We start from the raw sequence: 8038 nt of genomic DNA on the forward strand, positions 1-8038 counted from the left end.
AAAAAACTCAGTCAGATTAAGGAGGCATGATTTCCCCTACACAAAGTCACACTGACTAACCCTGATCATCTTCTGCTTTCCAAATGTACACAAATCCTGTCGCTTAGGAATTTCTCCAGTAATTTCCTAAGCGTCAACGCAAGGCTCGGCGGCCTATAGTTGCTTGGCTTATCCATGCTGCCCGTCTTAAATAAACATTAGCTAGCCTCCAGTTTTCTGGTGCCTCATCCATGGCTAATGAAGGTGCAAAAGTCATTCATGGCCCCAGCTACCTCCTTGCTTCCTATAGCAACGTGGCCCTCAGTATTTATCCTTATGTATCCCATGATTTCTAACAATTCCACCTTAAGACTGATCTGCTCTGGATTATCCAGGTACTCCTCCCTGATCTGCCAATGAGAAGTATTCATTTAGGACATCACCCACATTGTCTGGCTCCACACATATATTACCCCTATAGTCACTAATGGGAACTTTTAAGAGAAAGTGGGTCAATAAAGGAGATAAAAGGAGAAACAAATGCTAGAGCATCAAACCAATTGAAAAGAAGACATGCCTAAACCTTTACAGTTGGTTTCAGACCACCGAGTTACACATTTTGTTGCACTCCTGGAAACCTTCTTTCAGATCGGTAGGAAACTAAGAAGCTCTGTGCTAGAATAACCACATAGTTCCTTCTTTCAATGTTCAGATAAGCCATGAACTTTCAAAATAGTACATTGCACTTAAATCTGCTGACTATCTCCAGTTCTAACTTTTAGGACCCACATTAGTTAGCTATTGGGAATCAAATACATCAATTGAGCAGTGCAATCGCCAGGACCTGGTGGCCTGCACCCAAACATTTTAAAGGAAGTGGCTGCAGAGATAATGGACCCATTGGTTGAAATTTTTTTCAAAACTCACTGAATTCCGCGAGGGCAACAATGTATTCGAAAACAGCAAACGTGATTCCCTTGTTCAAGGAACCAGAAGCCAGTTGGTTTAACATCTATTGTTAGCAACATGCTAGAGTTCATAATCAAAGAAGAAAAAGGCAATCACTTGGTTTGATTAGATTAAGCTTTTCCAAGAAAGTTGTCAAAGGATACAGCAGGATCAGTTGGAAATTTGAACAAAGAAATGGCAGAGAGTGTTTAATCCAAACAAGTGTGAGGTGATGCATTTGGGAGGTCAGATGCAAGAGAAAAGTATACAGTAAGAGACAGTACCCTTGGGAACACTGAAGCACAGAGGGATCTTGGGGTACAAGACCATAGCTCCCAGAAAGTGGCAATGCAAGTAGATAGGGTTGTAAAGAAGGTATACAGCATGCTTGCCTTCATCAGTCAGGACATCATGTAAAAAAGTTGACAAGTCACGTTGCAGCTGTATAAAACTGGTTATGCCACATTTGAAGTAGTGTGCGCAGTTCTGGTCACCACATCATGGGAAGGATGTGGAGGCTTTGGAGAGGGTGCAGAAGAGGTTCACCAGAATATTGCCTTGATTGGAGAATATTAGAAAAAGGACAGGTTGGACAAACTTGAAATGCTTTCTCTGGAGTGTCGGAGGCTAAGGGGCAACCTGATTGAAGTATATAAAATTATTAGATAGGGTAGGTGGTCTTTTTCCAAGGGTGGAAATGTCAAATACTACAAAATATAGGTTTAATGTGAGAGGGAGAAGTTTAAAAGAGATTTGTGAAGCAATTTCTTTGTTTCACAGAGGGCAGTAGGTGCCTGGAACGAGCTGCCAAGGGAGGTAATATAAGCAGATGCAATAGCAGCATTTAAGAGGCATTTAGACAGACACATGAACAGACAATGACTAGAGGGTTGCAGACCATATTCAGGCTGATGACATTAGTTTAGATTGGCATCATGGTTGGCACAGACATGGTGGGATGAAGGACCTGTTCCAGTACTGTACTGTTTCATGCTCTAGTCAATGTGGTTTCAGCTACGGCGAATTTGCTTGTTCTTTGAGAATGTAACAAGCAGAGTACACAGAGGGGAACATGCAGATGTGGTGCATTTGGACTTCTAAAAGGCATCTGACAAAGTTCCACATAAAAGGCTGATGCACAAGTTAGGAGCTCACAGTATTAGAGAAAGTGTGTAAGCATGAATTGAAATTTGGTTATCACATAGAAAACAAGAGTTGTAATAAATGGGTCTTTTTCAGGTTGGAAGGATGTAACTCTTGGAGTATCTCAGGGACCTGTTCTTAGCCCTCAGTTATTTACTATTTCTATTAATGACCTGAAGGATGAAGCACAATGCAAGGTATCCAAACCTTCTGATGACAGGAAAATATGTGGAAGGGCAAGATGTAATGAAGACATTGTGACTCTGCAATGAGATATACTGTAAATAGATTGAGTGGGTGAAAACTTGGTACATGGAGTTTAACGTGCAAAAGTGTGAGGTTATGCACTCCTGGTAAAAGGAATCAAGAGGCAGATCACCCAAATGAAAAGAGACTGAAAATGAGCGAAGGACAGAGGGACTCAGGTACTTGTGCATGAATCAAAATGTTGGCCCGCAGGTGCAGCCAGTAATTTTAGAGGACAAATGGCATATTAGCCTTTATTGCAAAGGGTTTGCAGTTTAGAAAGAGTCAAGTTTATTTCAAATGAACAGGGTGATGGCAAGGCCACACATGGGGCACTGTGCACAATTTTGGTCTCCTTGCATAAGAAAGGATAAAGTAGCATTGAAGACCAGTCCTAAAGAGATTCACCAGGATAATTCCTGGGATGAGAGGATAATCCTATGAAGAAAGGTTAAACAGGTTGGGTCTGTATTCTTCAGAGTTTAGAAGAATGAGGGGTGATATTATTGAAACACAAGATAGATGTCAAGATGTTTTCACTAGTGGGAAAGTCTTGATTGATAAGACATCATTTCAAGATAAGGGGCCAGACTTAAACCAAGGTACAATGAAATTTCTTTTCACGCAAGATAGTAGAGGCTAGAACATTAGAAGTATTTAAAATGGAGGTAGATTGAATTTTTGAAAGATTGGGGGATAGAAGGCTCTGTGGATTTGGCACAGTGTAGAAGTTGAGATCTGGGGCAGATCAGCCAATATCATATTGAATGGCAGGGCATGCTTAAGGGGCAGGTGGCCTACAACTGCTCCTATTTTCTTGTGTATTCCTGTATGTATCTCAAGAGAGTTACAAATCTCTAAAGATGCTTTGCATTCTTTGTACAGAGAAATAAGGAACTAACCAAAGAGCAAAATTCCAAAGTTTCAAGCATGGATTCTTACCAGTATTCACAGATATCTGAGTGGGCTGCAAGTCAGAGTAAGACCAAACTAGAAAAATCTCATCAGACAATTCCTCAAGAGGACTGTCAAAAGTCTGAAAGTCAGTATGAGTCTCTACATTGTGAATGTCCAGCTCATCTATATATGGAGTGTAAAAGGCACAAAATTTACAATGGAACATCTCAATTGAAATTGATCACACCTTTATAGAATGTTTCTGAAAAAGAAAAATAACATTGCCATTGTGCAGTTCATTTCAATAAGTACTTCACAAAAATTAAACAGTATAATATTTGAAAGGCATTTGCAAATTCAGTATCACCCCACCAAATTCCCAAACTCATTCACATTATGGGGAGGAGAAAAAATTCCAAAATTAACTTCAGTAGTCGTAGATGGTCAGTTTCTTCTGAGGTTGGAAATGTCAAATACTGGAGGGCATTGCTTTAAGGTGAGGAAGGGGAAAAGTTTAAAGAAGATTTAAAAGGCAAACTTTTAAAAGGTGCTGCCAGGGGAAGTGGTGGAAGCAGATGCAATAGCAATGTTTAAGAAGAATTTAGACAGGCACATGAACAGGTAGGGAATAGAGGGACATGGCCCACGTGCAGGCAGATGTGATTAGTTTGCACTGGCATCATGGTCAGCATAGACATCATGGGCCAAAGGCCTGTACCCATGCTGTACTATTCTACATTCTGTCACTGGGTCATACCATCATGTATTTTAGCAGTTGGTCAAGTGACCAATAAACTAAGCATTGGGGATGGAAACAAACAATATAGTCCATGTGCTCACAGGTTAAACTAAAGTTATGTTTGCAGCTATTGAAATTGCTCTGAGGAGGAATACCAGGACATTCTTTCTGTAAACTTCATACTTAAGACAAGGAAGGCTCTGCCAACTTCCAGGCACCTACCACTCTTTGTAAAATAAAACTTGCCTCAAATCTGCTTCAAATTTCCCCCCCCCCTCCTTAAAACTATGCCCTCTAGTATTTGACATTTCCACCTTGGAAATACGACTATCTACCCTATCTGTGCCTCTCATAATTTTATATTAAGCCTAATTAACATTATACTAACAGAATATAGTGCTAGGTCAACCATCCAAAAGTTCAGACATCACTGGAGGTACAGCCTATCCATTCCAGCAGACCCTCTCTCTACTGGTCCATTATACACAAAAAGGCACTTTTGTTACGTGTTATTGATTAGCACAAAAAACTAGAGATCACGCACAACCTAAAACCAGAAAAGATCATCTCTGTAATATAAAGATATTTCTTCTGCTCTCACAGTGCACATCTGCACAATTAACATACAAGTCAAATTACGCATACATTTGTTTAATTTGAATACTGAAGGGATTTTAAACAATTTCATTAAATGAAAAAGGTAAAGAAAAATGATTCAATTTCCCCAACATGTATTAATTTCATTTTAAAGAAATGAACAAATTATTTCAAGACAGTTCCAAGTGGCTGTTGAAAAAAAGATACTCCTGGCAACCTTGGATTGCAGTTTGGCAAATGTTCTTTAAGAAAAGAATGCAAACACACTGTTAAGATTAAAAGCACACAAGTTTAATATTGGGAGTAGGAAAACATTACGAATAATGAAGTCTTTATGGATTATTGTAGTTTCAGAAACTGTAAAGCCTGCTTCAGTACCACATATAATTGTGTGTTATGATGGATCCATGGCTAACTGAAATCACATTCGATAAAGAATTGTTTGTTAAAGTGAGTAAACCTAATGAATGCCTGATAAAGTGTTCTATAAAGGGTCTTTATTGGGTCCATTGTGATTTGTTTAACTGTTTGGAAGAGGGCATAAAATGAACTATACTATAATCACAGATAGATACTGTTAGATAAATGGGTATCTGACATGACAGAGGCCATCTAAATGCTTAAGTGAACATCAGGCATTTGAGATGATGGAAATCCAGTAATGGCTATACCATGCCAGAAGACCAATTAAAGAACAAGAAATTCAAAAGTTGAAGAAACATCATGTTTATAAAGAAAGTGAACATTTTTCTTTCTTTGTAAACAGATACCTTAGAGACTGATGGGTACATTTGAAATCCTGGGCATGGAGTAGGGCAGAAGCCAATGAGGGCAGCATTTTCACAAAAATATCCCTGGGAAATACAGCCAGCAGTCATTGATTACTTGTTTTCCTTCCAAAACATGCTATGCATTATTCCTTAATAAAAGAAAAAAGGTGTAAAACAAAAAGTGTCTCAGACTTTGGTAAAAACATAAACATAAAAAGGGAAGTGGATTAGCAAGAGAATGATAAAGTATAGGCATGAGGGGCTACAGGCTCCAATTATGCAAGTCTCTGAAGAAATCTACTAGAATCTCTTCAGAAATTTGAGCCCAAAACAGTGCATTAATTCCTCAATGCACCACTAGATGGTGATCCAATACTAAAATCATTTGTCAATCAACAACTTCCTGCTGCAAACCCAAAACTGTTTCTTTTCCTACAGATGCTATCTAACCTGCTTAGTTTTTCCAGCATTTTCTGTTTTTAGCCCTGTCAAACCATAATGTTGCTGTAACACCTTGTAGCTGTAGAGACTATTTTCAAAATTTTTGTTTCTTTTGTTTGTCAGCCTGCTCCACTGTTTCCCGTGAAAATTGCATCTCTCAACACTTTGCTTCTCCTAGCTATTTGTTTTCTCACGGCCACAACCATTGCCACCTTACTTCCAATGCCTACCCAATCTTCAGCACCCATACTTCCATTTATCAGTCTCAACCTTCTTTCTCTGGTCTCTTCGCAGACCCATCAACCTCTTTTTCCTTCCAACACCAATTTCTGTTTGAAAATTAACAATCTGTTCATCAGCCTTTTCAACATGACACCCTGCTCCTTTCTCACATTCAGTTGTTATGAACTTCAAGGTAATAGACCCATCATATATTTTCTTTAAACAGCTTGCATGTTAACATAAGCAGCACAAGTGGAGTTTACCTTCATGTATGTCTTCTGTACTGCAGATGAATTCATGTGAACTGATCACTAAACTCTGCTAACCACAAATATGTATACCATAATCAACCAATACATCCTAACAAATTACTATTGTAATAATCAATATAGCCACTTAAGAATTACTATAAAGCCATAGTTAATTTTTCAAGCAATTTTCACTATTGTCCTTGCATGGTATCAGATTCCAGGCTGCTCAGCCATTTTCCTCTGCCTAATCTGAACCCAAGTCTTTCCAAAGTGAGCTCAACACTTAGCTCTCTCCCTTACTCAACCCAATTCTCACCTCCCCAAGGCAACATAAACTTAGTCAGCTCAATTCTCAGCCCAACCTCTCCTCTCAAAAGGCAAAATATTCCTGAGCAGCTCAGTCTCTCCTTTCCCAGGCCAAGCCAACATATTTCCTCTCACCTTTTAATGCACTGCACAACCAACGCTTGTAAAAAAGTATTTTTAGCCTCATGTTATTTGCAGGGCTTCAGGGAACTATGGAACAAGTCAAAAGAGCAAAGCTAGATTCCAAAACAAGAAACAAAGAATCCATTAAAGTTAACAAAGTAATATTGCCTAATTCCAGTTCAATAACTTAATTACTCAAATCACCTAGCCGTAAGACCTTCATCCTCACTATATCACATCCATCCTGGCTATTCAAATATCAGCCTTTTATCGGCCCTCTCTATAAACAAATTTTATGCAAAACTTTGCATCCTATCCTGCACATTTTGAATTGCATTATTTGCCAATTTCTTTTATCAAGGATACAAGATTGGTACCCTTTCATTATCCTTGTCTTCCCCACTCCCGCCATATTAGATAGAATGGATTAAGTGGGGGATGGCACTGATGGAAATGCTCCAATCGTACTTAAGAGAAAATATGAAAATTAAGTACAAAATGCTCAATCTAATTTTTGTAACACTTGCACTATAATTCACACTTCCACACCCTAAATGGTGCTAGAAAACATACCTACACAACTATGATTTATATGGGGAATGTGTGTCCATAATATCTTCAGTGACAATACGAGGTATTCCAGGATCTGTCCAAATTAAAGTATTGTAGGCACCAATCATTTGACCATACTTTTTATTTAAATTTCTAATAGATATTTTAAGAACAAATCCTGCTACCAGGACAAAATCCCATTTTGTTTTGCCTTCCAGTTGTTTCTATATAACGACTGGGCATGGCTGTATGTGTAGCACGCCGCCCGCTAAATAAACATTAGCTATTATTGGCATAGTTCAGCATGATGTAGCGTCAACTGCGAGGATTCCACAGTAATTCCTCCAATTCAACCAACTCCTTTAACTTTCTAAGTTACCCGCAGCACAGCCTCTACATCAAGTTTGTAGTTGAAGGGTAATTATAAAAAGGTAATTCAGGTTTTGATTAGGTGAAAATATCCTAAATCGATTGTGGTGTCCATTACCGGCAGGGCAAGTGTTGAGAGGCGACTCTTCTAGGAATGGGGCCAAGGGGAGTCAACCTGCGCCGTTTACACGAATGCGGTACATCTGAGGGCACTACCCGCTAAATAAATCTTCCACCTTCTGGAAGATTCATCTCAACCGACCCCATCCTCAATTACTGGCAGACGGCACAGCTACCGTCCATTCCGACTACCAATACTTTTACCTCACAGCCACCACCCAACAGCGCGAAGACTCGCTCGTCCACCGCCAGCGCACTCGCGCTCAAGCGTTAACCGCAACGTCCGTTTCCACCCGCCCTCGCACCGCACAACCCCCTGACATGATTGACAGGCG

At 39.5% G+C, this 8038-nt stretch overlaps 1 protein-coding gene across 3 annotated transcripts in view; it reads right to left on the reverse strand.

The window, feature by feature from the left end:
* LOC127582408 (zinc finger protein 462-like) overlaps positions 1-8004 on the reverse strand; it is a 53877-nt gene extending 45873 nt beyond the window's left edge. For 2 of the 3 annotated variants that reach the window (XM_052037617.1, XM_052037618.1), the window contains exon 1: positions 7908-8000. The gene's annotated coding sequence lies outside the window, so the exon portion shown is untranslated. Of the gene's footprint in view, positions 1-7907 lie in introns of all 3 variants that reach the window. The other variant, XM_052037615.1, reaches the window with a different exon arrangement.
* Positions 8005-8038: the final 34 nt, after the last annotated feature.

Source organism: Pristis pectinata, chromosome 24 (assembly GCF_009764475.1).
Source record: "Pristis pectinata isolate sPriPec2 chromosome 24, sPriPec2.1.pri, whole genome shotgun sequence".
Lineage (NCBI taxonomy): Eukaryota > Metazoa > Chordata > Chondrichthyes > Rhinopristiformes > Pristidae > Pristis > Pristis pectinata.